Source organism: Oryctolagus cuniculus, chromosome 13 (genome assembly GCF_964237555.1).
Source record: "Oryctolagus cuniculus chromosome 13, mOryCun1.1, whole genome shotgun sequence".
NCBI lineage: Eukaryota > Metazoa > Chordata > Mammalia > Lagomorpha > Leporidae > Oryctolagus > Oryctolagus cuniculus.
Genome location: NC_091444.1, coordinates 3,649,415 through 3,665,888, shown reverse-complemented (window position 1 = coordinate 3,665,888; position 16,474 = coordinate 3,649,415). Strand labels below are relative to the sequence as shown.

General features: G+C 39.6%; 1 long non-coding RNA gene across 10 annotated transcripts in view; it reads right to left on the bottom strand.

Moving 5' to 3' along the window:
• LOC103351062 (uncharacterized) overlaps nt 1–16,474 on the bottom strand; it is a 232,864-nt gene that overhangs the window by 184,299 nt on the left and 32,091 nt on the right. For 5 of the 10 annotated variants that reach the window (XR_011381817.1, XR_011381816.1, XR_011381821.1 and 2 more), the window contains one exon: nt 4,165–4,225. The exons of the other annotated variants lie outside the window; for them this stretch is intronic. This is a non-coding gene — a long non-coding RNA (uncharacterized lncRNA). The remainder of the gene's footprint in view (nt 1–4,164; nt 4,226–16,474) is intronic. 10 annotated transcript variants of the gene reach the window in all.

The following is a 16,474-nucleotide window of genomic DNA, read 5'->3' as shown; positions in this document are numbered from 1 at the left end:
CAGCATCTTAAAACTCCAAAGATAGCCACTTAAAAAATTCTTTTCTCCTTACAGGCTTTGAAGAGTTAATTTCCGTGCCACAACTCTTACATCTTTTTCATTCTTTGGCCACATCTAAGATCATTACAGTCAAGAGCTCTTCCAAAGGGAATTAAGATTCTAGGCAAGTCATTCCACATACTCTTTTCAGCTACTCTTCCCTAAAATATTTTATTTAGATGAAGCATTTATGTTAACACTTATTTAAACTGGAAAGTTGCAAAATGACATACCATTCAGAAAGGGATATGTGGAGGACAGGATGGGTAATGCCTTTCTGAACATGGACAAGCTTAATTCTGGTTATCTATGTGGGGACTCTCCCACCAATTTCTTTTTTTTTTTTTAACCAACTAAAGAAATACAGAACCCCAAACAAACATCTACCAAAATGTGTGCATATCAATTTACTCCGTTGTTGCTGTGAGAATCAAGGTTCTGATTTAATTTGAACAACCCTTTGGCTGGAGGCGGCGCTGTGACATAGTGGGCTAAGCCTCCGCCTGTAGCACCAGCATCCAATATGGGTGCTGGTTCTAGTCTCAGCTGCTCCTCTTCTGAGCCAGCTCTCTGCAATGGCCTGGGAGAGCAGGGGAAGATGGCCCAAGTCCTTGGGCCCCTGCACCCACATGGGAGACCCAAAGAAGTCCTGGCTTCGGATTGGCCCAGTTCCAGCTGTTGTGGCCCTTTAGGGGGTGAACTGCAGGTGGCAGCTTTACCTGCTACAGTGACTTTTACACTTAGATTTACACAGCTCCAGTCCCTGCAGATATAATTAAATCAAAGGACTTGGGGACAGAGAGCTTTTACCTGGATAATCCAGGGGGCCTGAATCCTAAATATGAGGGAAAGGCTATACCATTGCTGAAGCAGACCCTGGGGAACTATAGCTAGTAAAAGAGGAATGCTGGCCACCTCCCAGAACTTTGAGAAGCAAGGAACACACACTCCCGCGGGGCTGCAGTGGGAACCGTCCCTACTGACAACTTAATTCTAGCTCCCTAAGACTCATTTCAGACTTCCTGCCTTCATATATGTAAAAGGAATCATTTCTGTTCTTCTGGAACAGTGGGTATGGGATAACTCACTATAGCAGCAAGAAAAAACTAAGACAGCCTTTTACTTGCAGGGCTATGATGGGTAAGCAGGAGAATTATTAACAAATACATTCAAGTCAATTTACTTATCATTCAAAAGCAGCACCCTCAAAGGTAAGACATGAAGTCGGGGACATCTCTCCGCTTCAAGCCTCCAACAGCCACCAATTTACCCTCAATTCCGTGAGATCAGCCTTTTAGATTCCACGTGCGAGGGAGCATGTGGCAGCTCACAGTTAGACAGGAAGATGTTTTAAAGTGCCTGGAATCAGCAAACAGCGAGAAACAGAAAGCAGGTAAATGATAACCTGATGCCAGGGAATAGGGAAAGGAGGAAAGGAAATGAGGGATGGGTACCATAGCTAGGAGTATCTTGAGGGGAGCATAAAATGTTCTAGAGTTGACTGTCATGATGGCTGCACAAATCTATGAGCATAATAAAAACCACTGAATCAGGCACTTTAAATAGGTGGATTGTAGGGTATGCAAAATACATCTCAAAGCTGTACAGACAAAAAGAGAAATGAAGTGAAGGAAGTTGCAGTGTGTTATGGAAGTCACCACTGTGTCCTATACAAAGCAAAGTGGACAACTGACAACTCCTCTTAGATCTGTTATAGAAAGGAGGTCACAGGCAATGACCATATATAAATTTGTTGACATGGATTAACTTACTGCAATGGATTAATGCAACTGTCAAGACACAGAAATGCTTAGCAACTTGCTAGACCACACAAAAAGTCAAGCCAGGCAACCTGGAATTGATCATATAGATAGGATTAAATGTCAAAGGGATCACATAAATAAGACCAAGTGTCTGCTAATAACATGAGATAGAATTATAAAGGAGAGAAAGTTCCAACATGGGAAGCAGTCCACACAGCAGACTCACAGAATGGCAAACACCTTAAAAGCACTCTGATCTCAGAACCAGCCCCTGAGGCATTTGGATCTGGCTGAAAAGCCCATGAGAGCATTTCAGGCATGGAAAGTCAAGACATAGTGGCAAAAAAAGTTCTGCATGAAGGATCTCTGTGAGTAAGAGCCCAGTGGAAAGAAGGAGCCATCAAAGAAGGATGTACTTTTCTCTGAAGGAAAGAGAGAACTTCCACTTTGCATATGACCCTGCCTAAATACCGACGGAGTTTGTGGATTCAAAAGGCTTCCATAGCCTTGGCAGCTCATGACAATTGTCTCAGGTGGTCACTGGTATCAAAAATAAGTGTTACTCCTGCCTCAGAATCAACCCTTGGGACATTCGGATCTGACTAAAAGGTCCATGAGAATCTCACAGGCATGGAAAGCCATGACACGGTGGCAAAAAACAATATAAATGAAAGATCCTGATGAACAAGACCGCAGCAGAAGTATCAGGCCATCAAGGAGAGAGGCGCCTTTCTCTGAAGGGAGGAAGGAACCTCCACTGTGATACGGCCTTGACTAAACAAATTCAGAGTTGGTGAACTCAAGGGGCTTCCATAGCCTAGACAGCTCATAGAAAGAGTCTTGGGTGACTGCTGACATCATAAACAAGAGTGCCAATTGTTAAATCAACAACAGGAGTCACGTAGGATCTCTGTTCTTAATGTGTTTAACTATGAAACTCAAAAACAACACTACTAGTCAAACAATACCCTATACCTGGTTCGGTTGTGTGAGTGCAGCCTGTTGAAATCCCTGCTTAGTATATACTAAGTTGATCTTCAGTATATGAAGGTAATTGAAAATGAAACGTGATGAAGGGCGGGATGGGAGAGGGAGTGCGAGAGGGGAGGGCCACTGGAGGGAGGGAGGTTGGGGGGGGAAGCCACAACAATACAAAAGTTGCATTTTATATTCTACTTAAACTATTGGTTGAACTCTGTAATTAATACACAATTACTCTTACGTGTTTAATTAATGCTATAACTAGTACTCAAATAGTATTTTTTTTTTTGACAGGCAGAGTGGACAGTGAGAGAGAGAGAGAGAGAGAAAGGTCTTCCTTTGCCATTGGTTCACCCTCCAATGGCCACCACGGCTGGCGCGCTGTAGCCGGCGCAGCGCGCTGATCCAAAGCCAGGAGCCAGGTGCTTCTCCTGGTCTCCCATGGGGTGCAGGGCCCAAGCACTTGGGCCATCCTCCACTGCACTACCGGGCCACAGCAGAGAGCTGGCCTGGAAGAGGGGCAACCGGGGCAGAATCCGGCGCCCCGACCGGGACTAGAACCCGGTGTGCTGGCGCCGCAAGGCGGAGGATTAGCCTAGTAAGCTGCGGTGCCGGCCTCAAATAGTATTTTACACTTTGTGTTTCTGTGTGGGAGCAAAATGTGGAAATGTTTACTTAATATACGCTAAATTGATCTTTTGTATATAAAAATAATTGAAAATTAATCTTGATGTGAAGGGAAGGGGAGAGGGAGTGGGAGAGGGGAGCGTTGTGGGTGGGAGGGAAGTTACGGGGGGGAGGAAGCTATTGTAATTCATAAGCTGTACTTTGGAAATTTATGCTCATTGAATAAAAAAATCAAAAAAAAGTGTTAATTATTAAAACAACAATAGGAGTCACTGTGCACTTATTCCCCATGTAGGATCTCTGTCCTTAATGAGTTGTACTATGAGAATTAACAGTAAAACTTGTCTTCAAACTGTACTTTATACTTTGTGTGTCTGTGTGGGTGCAAACTGTTGAAATCTTTACTTAGTATAGAGTTGGTCTTCTGTATGTAAACATAATTAAAAACAAACCTTAATAAAGAATGGGATGAGAGATGGAGTAGGAGTTGGGATGGGAGAGGGGGTGAGAGGGCGGGAATGAGGGGAGAAACCACTACATTCCTAAAAGCTGCATATATGAAATTTGTATCCATTAAATAAAAGCCTTTTTTAAAAAAAAAGTTAATTGAATATAGATCTTAGTGAAAAAAATAAAGAATGGGAATAGGAGAGGGAGGAGGAGGAAGGAGGGGAGTGCAGGTGGGAGGGCAGGTGGGGTTGAAGAATTACTATGTTCCTAAAGTTGTACTTATGAATGCATGAAGTCTGTATACCTTAAATAGAAAGCTTCTGGCAGGGGACGGACTTGGAGCACACACTGAGCAAAATGGAAATCTGTAAGTATGAAAACAACTCCTTAAACAGTTAACCCAGATTTTACTTAAACATAGCTCAGTGTTGAATGCATTACATTCCTAAGGTTCATAAAATTATGATTAACATGTAATAATTGTACATTTCATGGGAGACACTGTAATATTTCAACACATGCAAACAGCATAAAGTGATCAAAGCAAGGAACGAGCCTTTCTGTTTCTTTTTATATTTGGAATCTACCACCTCTTCCTCCCCAGTCAATTTTACAGTTTATAAGACAGTGTCGCCACATTTTACGGGTCCACCAAGATTAATGTTTTCGTATTAGTGCATTTTATTAAGTTCTGTAAACATCTGCTCATTCTCTCAACACTTCTGTAGATAGAATCATTCACCCAGCAAACTTCTACAGGAAAGGCACTGTGCCACAGTGAATACTAGTGACTTAAAGATCACTTTTTCTGGCTTTCATGGCCTCACAGTCTAGTAAGGGAAATGGAGATGCTCAAAAAAGAGACTGGTATATAAATATAACTGATAAAATGTTCTTAACAACTACCTTCGCCTCCTACACAGGAAGCAAAAAGAAATAGAAAGAAGTTGAAAGAATTTACTTGTTTAATATTCTCTGAATTTTTATTTTGAAATAATTTCAAAGCTAGAAGTTCCAAGAAAATTAGAGAAAATGATTAAACCAATCCAATAAAATAGTAACAATTGGGACAGTCTTAGAGTAGGGTATACTTGTACAATACTGATGAAACTTTTAGGTATGTTTGAAATTATTTCAAATTTAAAAGTCACAAAATTTTTTAGTATTTACACATACACTTTGCCCTAATCCAAATCATTATACAGATGTGATACCCTGTTAATTCTAAATACTTCCATGTACATTTTCTTTTATAAAATTATTTATTTATTTGAAGGGCAGAGTGACATAAAGAAGTGAGAGACAGAGAGATCTTCCATTAACTGGTTCACTTCCCAAAGGGCTGAAACAGCCAGGGCTGGGCCAAGCTGAAACCAACAACCAGGAACTCCACTTGGAACTCCCACACGAGTAGTAGGGATCCAAGCAATTGGGCCATCATCCTCTGCTTTCCCAAGTACATTAGCAAGATGCTGGATTAAATGTGGACTAGTTGGGACTCAAACCAGCATTCCAATATAGGATGCATGCAGTGCCTGCAGCAGCTTAACACTCTGTACCACACCAATTTCCCAGTGTTTATTTTCTAAGAACAAGAACATTCTTTTTCATAATTATACTATAGTTATCAAAATCAGGGAACTAATACTGTGTAATATTATCAAAACTGAAGACTTTAAACAAATTGCAATAATTATCTTTATAATAACCATAAGAGATAAAAATATGTAATCCTAAGGCCCATAATCTAACATTATATATTGCATTAGCAGCCATATCTCTCCTTTAATCTGTTTTTCATTGTCTTTCACAACTTTCTCATGATGGTTACTTTAATTTCCTTTTGGCCTGATATTTCTTCATGATTACATATAGATGGTGCATTTTTGGTCAAAATACCACAGAAGTGACGCTGCGTCTTCCTCAGCATTAGAAGACACATGACATCAGTTTGTCTCATTGCTAGGGGTTTCAACTAACCACTTCACTGCGTGGTTTCTATCAGGTTTGTCTACTGTAAATCTGTTTTTTCCCTTTGTAATTGACATGTAATTTGTGGGATGTACTGCGAGACTTTGTAAACATCCTGCTTCTCATCAGACTGCCCCACAATAGTTTGTCTCCATTAATAAGATGAGGCCATACCAAAAGACACAATCCAGAACGCCATAATCCTGAATATTGAAATCCCAAACATCAAACTCTCTTATATCCTATATCCCTAAAGTCAAAAATCCAAAATGACCAAAATCCCAAAAATATAATTCTGAAAAAATTAGCTTGCAAAAACATTTAAAAGACATTTATTTACATTTTAAAGGGAGATTTCATTTGAGAAGTACATAAAAACACAACAGAACACTTTATACAATGTAACAGCTAATAATATACATATTTTTGCAAGCATAATCATTCAAGTACACTAACAACAGATCTGTAGGCATAATGGCTATAAGCAGATGAACCATACTTATAAAAACAGAGGTCAAGTGAAATGTACATACACATATGACTATGACTAATAATGTGTGCATCAAGCTTTGCAACTGGTAATCTAAAAACAAGATGGACAACGTAAGTCTTTTGACATGATCAGTCAAAATGCACAGAGTTACCACTACAGTCCATCTAATGATCAAATATACATGTGTAGGGAATTCCTGAAGGAATGGAGAACCAGAATATGTTAGAAAACTAACTCAGTGAAGTAACAGCAGAAAATTTCCCCAATTTGGAGGAAGATGTAGACATCTAAGTAGAGGAAGTACCCAGAACCCCAAATAGGCATGATCAGAAAAGATCTTCAGACACATTACAGTCAAACTTTCAAAAGTAAAATATTAAAAAAAAACTAAAATGCACAAGAAATATCAGAGTACCCTTAAAGGATTGCCAATCAGACTGACAGCAGATTTCTCATTAGAAATCCTGCAGCCTGGATAGAATGGAAAGATATATAGTCTAAGACCTAAACAAACAAAAAATCAATCCAGAATACTATACTCAGTGAAGGTATTTTTTTTAAAGATTTATTTATTTACTTGAAAGTCAGAGTTACACAGAGAAAGGAGAAGAGGCACACACACACAGAGAGAGAAAGAGAGGTCTTCCATCTGATGGTTTACTCCCCAGTTGGCCGCAACAGCCAGAGCTGCACCGATCTGAAGCCAGGAGCCGGGGCTTCTTCCAGGTCTCCCACATGGGTACAGGGGCCCAAGGACTTGGGCCATCCTCTGCCGCTTTCCCAGGACATAGCAGAGAGCCAGATCGAAAATGGAGCAGCCGGGACTCGAACCAGCGCCCATATGGGATGCTGGCACTGCAAATGACAGCTTTATCCGCTACACCACAGTGCTGGCCTGAAGGTATCGTTTATAAGTGAAGGTTAAATAAAAACCTTCAAGACAAACAAAATTGGAAAGAATTTGTCACCACAAATGATATTACCGATGTACTACTCACAGAAAGACAGAAAGATAATCAGCATCATGAAAGAATGTGGGATACAAATTGGAAGGAAGAAGTCAAACTATCCCTCTTTGCAGATGATATGATTCTTTATTTAGGGGATCCAAAGAACTCTACTAAGAGACTACTGGAACTCATAGAAGAGTTTGGCAAAGTAGCAGGATATAAAATCAATGCACAAAAATCAACAGCCTTTGTATACACAGGCAATTCCTCAGCTGAGAAAGAACTTCTAAGATCAATCCCATTCACAATAGCTACAAAAACAATCAAATACCTTGGAATAAACTTAACCAAGGACGTTAAAGATCTCTATGATGAAAATTACAAAATCTTAAAGAAATAAATAGAAGAGGATACCAAAAACTGGAAAAATCTTCCATGCTCATGGATTGGAAGAATCACTACCATCAAAATGTCCATTCACCCAAAAGCAATTTATAGATTCAATAAGATACCAATCAAAATACCAAAGACCTTCTTCTCAGATCTGGAAAAAATGATGCTGAAATTCATATGGAGACACAGGAAACCCTGAATAGCTAAAGCAATCTTGTACAACAAAAACAAAGCTGGAGGCATCACAATACCCGATTTCAGGACATACTACAGGGCAGATGTAATCAAAACAGCATGGTACTGGTATAAAAACAGAAGGATAGACCAATGGAACAGAACAGAAACACCAGAAATCAATCTAAACATATACAGCCAACTTATATTTGATCAAGGATCCACAACCAATCCCTGGAGTAAGCATAGTCTATTCAATAAATGGTGCTGGGAAAATTGGATTTCCACATGCAGAAGCATGAAGCAAGCCCCCTACCTTCCACCTTACACAAAAATTCACTCAACATGGATTAAAGACTTAAATCTACGACCTGACACCCTCAAATTATTAGAGAACTTTGGAGTAACCCTGCAAGATATTGGCACCAAAAAGACTTCTTGGAAAAGACCTCGAAGGCACAGGCAGTCAAAGCCAAAATTAACAATTGGGATTGCATTAAATTGAGAAGTTTATGTACTACAAAAGAAACAGTCAGGAAAGTAAAGAGGCAACCAATTGAATGGGAAAAAATATTTGCAAACTATGCAACTGATAAAGGGTTGATAACCAGAATCTACAAAGAGATCAAGAAACTCCACAACAACAAAACAAACAACCTACTTAAGAGATGGGCCAAGGACATGTCAATAGACATTATTCAAAAGAGGAAATCCAAATGGCCAACAGACACATGAAAAAATGTTCGGGATCACTAACCATAAAGGAAATGCAAATCAAAACCACAATGAGTTTTCACCTTATCCCGGTGAGAATGGCTCACATTCAGAAATCTACCAACAACAGATGCTGGCGAGGATGTTGGGGGGAAAGGGACACTAACCCACTGTTGGTGGGAATACAAACTGGTTAAACCACTATGGAAGCCAGTTTGGAGATTCTTCAGAAACCTGAATATAACCCTACCATACAACCCAGCCATCCCACTCCTTGGAATTTATCCAAAGGAAATTAAATTGGCAAACAAAAAAGCAATCTGCACCTTAATGTTTCTTGCAGCTCAATTCACAATAGCTAAGACCTGGAATCAACCCAAATACTCATCAACAGTAGACTGGATAAAGAAGTAATGGGACATGTACTCTATAGAATACTATACAGCAGTAAAAAACAATGAAATCCGGTCATTTGCAACAAAATGGAGGAATCTGGAAAACATCATGCTGAGTGAAATAAGCCAGTTCCAAAGGGACAAATATCATATGTTCTACCTGATCGGTGACAACTAACCAAGCACCAAAAAGGAGACCTGTTGAAGTGAAAGGGATACTATGAGAAACAGTGACTTGATCAGCTCTTGTCCTGACTGTTGATGTACAATTTAATACTTTATCCCTTTTAGTATTTTTTTTGTTCTAGTTAATACTATTGATTGAACTCTATAATTAACACACAATTATTCTTACATGTTTAAATTTAACTGAAAAGTGATCCCTGTTAAATATAAGAGTGGGAATAAGAGAGGGAAGAGATGTACAATTTGGGACATGCTCTATCGGATTTGCCCCAAATGGTGGAATTAGAAATGTGCCAGGGGATTCCAATTCAATCCCATCAAGGTGGCATGTACCAATGCCATCTTACTAGTCAAAGTGATCAATTTCTGTTCACAATTGATCATACTGATAGGTCTAAGAGTCAAAGGGATCACACAAACAAGACTAGTGTCTGCTAATACTAACTGATAGAGTAAAAAAGGGAGAGAACGATCCACCATGGGAAGCGGGATACACAGCTTACTCATAGAATGGCAGATGTCCTAAACAGCACTCTGGCCCCAGAATTAGCCCTTAAGGCATTTGGATCTGGCTCAAGAATCCATGAGAGTATTTTAGGCATGGAAAGCCAAGACACTCTGGCAAAAAAAAAAAAAAAAAAAAAAAAAACTAAATGAAAGATCTCTGTGAGTGAGATCCCAGCAGAAATAACAGGACATCCGGGCCAGCGCCCCAGCTCAATAGGCTAATCCTCCGCCTGCAGCACTGGCATACCAGGTTCTAGTCTCAGTCGGGACACCGGATTCTGTCCCAGTTGCCCCTCTTCCAGGCCAGCTTTCTGCTGTGGCCAGAAAGTGCAGTGGAGGATGACCCAAGTGCTTGGGCCCTGCACCCCATGGGAGACCAGGAGAAGCACCTGACTCCTGCCTTCAGATCAGCGCAGTGCGCCAGCCACGGCGGCCATTGGAGGGTAAAACAACAGCAAAGGAAGACCTTTCTCTCTCTCTCTCTCTCACTGTCCACTCTGCCTGTCAAAAAAAATAAATAAATAAGAAAGAAAGAACAGGCCATCAAAGAAGGAGGTACCTTTCTCGAAGGGAGGAGAGAACTTCCACTTTGACTATGACCTTGTCGAAATAAGATCGAAGTCGGCAAATTCAAAAGGCTTCCATAGCCTTGGCAACTCATGACTAGAGCCTAGGGAGATTACTGACGCCATAAACAAGAGTGTCAAATTGTTAAGTCAACAACAGGAGTCACTGTGCACTTACTCCTCATGTAGGATCTCTGTCCTTATTGTGTTGTCCAATGTGAATTAATGCTATAACTAGTACTGAAACAGTATTTTACACTTTATGCTCTGTGTGATTGCAAACTGATGAAATCTTTACTTAATATATACTAAATCGATCTTCTGTATATAAAGAGAATTGAAAATGAATCTTGATGTGAATGGAAGGGGAAAGGGAGTGGGAGATGGGAGGGGTGCTGGTGGGAGGGAAGTTATGGGGGGAAAAAGCCATTGTAATCCATAAACTGTACTTTGGATATTTATATTTACTAAATAAAAGTTTAAAAAAAAAAGAATGTGAAGGCAGGAACCCTCCTGGTAAAAAAAAAAACAAAGGAGACACAAAACAAAAACTAGGAATATGGAAAAATGGTAGGACCAAGTCATTACTTACCAGTAATAACCTTGAATGTAAATGGACTAAACTCTCCAATTAAAAGACAAACTGGCTAAAACAAAATCTATCTATATGTTGTCTACAAGAAACACACCTAATTGGCCAGCGCTGCAGCTCACTTGGCTAATCCTCCGCCTGCGGCACCAGCACCCTGGGTTCTAGTCCCAGTTGGGGCGCCAGATTCTGTTCCGGTTGCTCCTCTTCCAGGCCAGCTCTCTGCTGTGGCCCGGGAAGGCAGTGGAAGATGGCCCAAGTGCTTGGGCCCCTGCACCCACATGGGACACCAGGATGAAGCACCTGGCTCCTGGCTTCAGATCGGTGCAGTGCGCTTGCCGCATTGCGCCATCTGTAGCGGTCATTTGGGGGGGTGAACCAACGGAAAAGGAAGACCTTTCTGTCTCTCTCTCTCTCTCTCACTGTCTAACTCTGCCTGTCAACAACAACAATAAAAATACACCTAGGCAACAAAGATACACACAGAATGAAAGTGAAAGGATGGAAAAAGATATTCCGTCCAAATGGAAATCAAAAATCAGCAGGATTAGCTATCTTCATCTAAGACAAAATAGACTTTAAGGGAAAAATTGGTTAAAGAGAAAAAGAATGTCAGTATATAATGATTAAGGGATCAATTCAATAGGAAGAAGTGACTATACTAAATATATATGCACCCAAAGCTAGGGCTTCTAGCTATTTAAAACAAATGTTAATGAACCTGAAGGGAGACATACATTCCAATATAATAATGGGGGACTTCAACAGACTTCAACACTCCATTTTCATCAATGGATAGATCAACCAGACAAAAACATGAACAGCCCATAACCAAAACTGAGTTGAACCAGTATAAAGACCATCCAAACAAAGAAAAGCCCAGGACCTGATGGATTCACTGTTGAATTCTACCTGACTTATAAAGAAGAACTAATTCAAATTATTCTCAAATGATTAAAAATTTGAAAGGGGGAGTGGAATCCTCCCAAACTCCTTCTACGAGGCCACCATCATCTCAATGCCAAAACCAGAAAAAGATACAATGAAAGAGAACTATAAACCAATATCCCTGATGAACATAGATGCAGAAATCCTCAACAAAATACTACCTATAAGATCCAACAACATATCAGGAAGACCAGTCACTTAAACCAAGTGAGATTTATCCCTGGTATGCAAAGGTAGATCAACATTCTCAAATAAATAAATGTAATACATCTCATTAACAAACTGAAGAAAAAATCATATGATTATCTCAATAGATGCAGAGAAAGCATTTGATAAAATACAACATCCTTTCATTATAAAAACTTTAAAAGATTGGGTATAGAATAAACATAGCTCAACACAATCAAGGCAATATATGACAAACCCACAACCAGCATCATATTGAATGGGAAAAAGCCGGAAGCATTTTCCCTAAGATACAGAACCAGAAAAGGATACCCACTCTCACCATTAGTGTTCAATATAGTTCTGTAAGTGTTAGCCAGAGCCACTAGGCAAGCAAAAGAAATCACAGGGATACAAATTGGAAAGGAGGAAGTCAAATATCCCTCTTTGCAGATGACATATCTCATATATAGAGAAGAACCAAAAAACTCCAATAAGAGACTATTGGAACTCGAATTTGGCAAAGTTTCAGGATATAAAATTAACACAGAAAAATTGATAGCATTCACATATACTAAATGCCAATGCCATGGCTGAAAAATAACTTGTATGTCAGTCCCATTCACAATAGGCACAACAAAATTTAAATACTTTGGGATAACTTTAACCAAAGACATGAAAGATCTCTACAATGAGTATTATAAAACATTAAGGAAAGATATAGAAGATATAAAAAATGGAAAAATCTTCCATGTTCATGGATTGGAAGAATTAATATCACCAAAAATGTCTAGGGACCAGCACTGTGGCACAGTGGGTTAAAGCCCCAGCCTGCAGTGCCTGCATCCCATAGGAGCACCAATTCAAGTCCTGGCTGCTCCACTTCCAATCCAGCTCCCTGCTAATGGCCTGGGAAAGCAGTGGAGGATGGACCAAGTCCTTGGGCCCCTGCACCAAAGTGGGAGACCCAGAAAAAACTCCTGACTTCAGATCAGTTCAGCTCCAGCCATTGTAGCCATTTGGGAAGTGAACCAATGGATAGAAGACCTTTCTCTCTGTCTCTCCCTCTCTCTAATTCCACCTCTCAAACAAATAAATAAAATCTTTTAAAGAATGTCTATACTAGCCAAAGCAATTTATGGATTCAATGTGATTTCAATCAAAATATCACATAACTAGAAAAAAATCATAAAATTCATATGGAAATACAAAAGAACTGAAATAACCAAAGCAATATTAAAAAATAAAAGCAAAATGAAGGCATTGCAATACCAGATGGCAAGATGTACTACAGGTGGCTGACACTGTAGCATAGTGGGTAAAGCTATCATCTGCAACACCGGCATCCAATATGGGTGCCGGTTCAAGTCCTGCCTGATCCACTTCTGATCCAGCTCCCTGCTAATGTGCCTGGAAAAGCAGCAGAACACTGGCCAAGTACTTGAGCACCTGTACCCATGTGGGAGACAAGGATGAAGCTCCTGGTTCCTGGCTTCAGCCTGGCTCAGCTTCCACCATTGTGGCCATTTGGGGAGTAAAACAGTGAATGGAAGATTCTCTCTCTCTCTCTCTCTCTCTCTTTCTCTTTCTCTTTCTCCTTCTCTTTCTCTCCCTCCCTCTTCCTCTCCCTCTCCCTCTCCATCTCTATAACTCTGCCTTTCAAATAAATTTATTAATTAAAAAAGACATACTATAGTGCAGTTATAATCAAAGCAGCCAGATACTGGCACAGAAATAGACATGTAGACCAAAGGAACAGAACAGAAACCCCAGATACAAACCCATGCATCTATAATCAACTAATCTTTGACACAGGAGCTAAAATCAATCCCTGAAAGAAGGACAGTCTTTTCAACAAATGGTGTTGGGAAAATTGAATCTCTGGATGCAAAAGTATGAAACAAGACCCCTACCTAATACCCTACACAAAAGTCAACTCACAATGGATCAAGGATCTGAACCTAAGACTTGAAAGTATCATATTACTAGAGGAAAACATGGGGGAAATGCCGCATTGGCCTACACAAAGACTTCTTGGATAAGACCCGAGAAACACAGGTAATAAAAGCAAAAACAGAGAAATGGAATTATATCAAATGAAGAAGTTTATGCACATCAAAGGAAACAAGTAACAAAGAGAGGACCAACAGAATTCAAGAAAATATTTGCAAGCTATGCACCAGAAAAAGAATTGATATGCAGAGTATGCAAAGAGCTGAAGAAACTCAACAATAACAAGACAAATAATCCAGTTAAGAAATGAGCAAAAGATATGGACAGGCATTTTTCAAAGGATTAAATACAAATGGCCAACAGACACATAAAAAATTATTAGGATTACTAACCATCAGGAAATGCAATATCACAATGAGGTACATCTACATGTATCTTCACAGTTAGTATCTGTCCTCCAAAACCACAAAATAACAATGTTTGCAAGGATGTGGAGGAAAAGTAACATAATACACTGTTGGCTGGAATGGTACAACCATTATGGAAGACCTATGGAGAACTAAAATTAGAACTACAAAGTGATAGAGTTATCCCACCCCTGGTAATATACTCAAAGGAAATGAAATCAGCATATAAAAGAATTACATGCACTCTCATGTTCCTATCAGCTCAATTCACAATAGCTAAGATACGCAATAAATGTAGATGTCCATCAAGTGATACCTGGATAAAGAAAATGTAGTATATATATACACAATGGAATAATACTCAGCCATAAAAAATGAAATTCTATCCGCAACAAAATGGATGCAACTGGACATTATGATGATAAATGAAATAAGCCAGACCAAAAAGAAAAATATCATTTTTTTCTTATTTGTGGGAGTTAACAAATAGAAGATTAAAACTGTATGGAGAGGGGCCAGTGCTGTGGTGCAGTAGGTTAATCCTCCACCGGCGGTGCTGGCATCCCATATGGGCGCTGGTTCGAGTCCCAGCTGCTCCTCTTCCAATCCAGCTCTCTGCTATGGCCTGGGAAAGCAGTAGAAGATGGCCCAAGTCCTTGGGTCCCTGCACCCACATGGGAGACAAGAAGCTCTTGGCTCCAATCGGTGCAGCTCCGGCCATTGCGGCCATTTGGGGAGTGAACCAGTAGATGGAAGACCTATATACATATATATATAGACCTATCTATCTCCTCTATCCCTCATTGTCTTTAACTCTACCTCTCAAATAAATAAATAAAATCTTTTAAAAAGTGCATTTCAATCCACAGTGAGTACCAAAACAAAAACTATTAGGTACTTTGCTGGCTCCTGGCATCAGATCAGTGCAGCGCCAGCCATTGCGGCCATTTGGGGAATGAACCAGTGGATGGAAGATCTTTCTCTCTGTCTCTTCTCGCTGTCTGTAATTCTGACTCTCAAATAAATAAATAAATAAAATCTTTTAAAAAAAACTGTATAGATGTCAGGTCATTTAGTATATAGCTATAAATATCAATGAATCATACTATATAATTTACTACATATTCTTATTTCACATACTATCTAAAAAAAAAAAAAAAATGGGGCCGGCACTGTGGCATAGCAGGTAAAGCCACCACCTGCAGTGCCGGCATCCCATATGGGCACTGGTTCAGTCCTGGCTGCTCCATTTCAAATCTCTCTCCTCCAAGCTCTTCCCAGGACCAGAGGGCATAGTTGTCCTCAAGTGCCCAAAAAACTCACGCTTCTCCTTACATCAAAACTTCTCAGACTTGAAAAAGTAGAGGAGGTAGATATTTATGACAGATATGGAACCAGAAAATCTACGTGGGAGAATGTTTATAATTTAAAGAAAATCTGATGATTTTATCCTTGTAAAGCGTGTTTAATCTGCCTCATGCAGGAGAGTTCACTGGTTAATAGTGTCGGCAATGGAATTAAGTCATGCTTGCATTTCAACTCTGGCTTCTTCATAGACATACTGTCAACATATTGACCATGAGAGTTTTGCTTTCTTGCTGCTGAATTCCTTGTCCACAGAAAAGTGTTTGTTCCATTGTAGGCCTTCCACAAATGTTGGAGAATAAATGCATGAAACTGCACAAATTACAAAATCTATCTAAGCCTGCCTCCTCCTTTATAAAATTATGCTTGACCTCCCTCAGAGGACAGTCACAATGATTGAGGTAAAACACTAATTATTAATATTGCTACACCTGTTCTATAAGACGTTTTCAGTTCATCTATAATGTATTTGTTTTGTAAATTGCCATATTCAAATATTCTTAATATTAGATGTAAAGTCTCAATATTTACTTGTAAGACTTTTAAATAATTTCACATCAGGAACCAAAGGTGTGAAATAAAGGACATTTTGAGCTTTGATTCTTTTTAGAACATATTTTTATGATCTACAGAAATCACTCAATTCATTATTGAAGCAATTGACTCAAACATGTTGTCAAACTGGAGACAAGTATGTGATGTCCATTCGTAATGTCTCCAAAACCCCACCAGAGACAGCACACAGTAAACAGCAAATTATAAAAGTATGTGCTGGACACTCATAGAATGGCAAATGCCCTAAACAGATCTCTGGCCTCAGAATCAGCCCTTAAGGCAT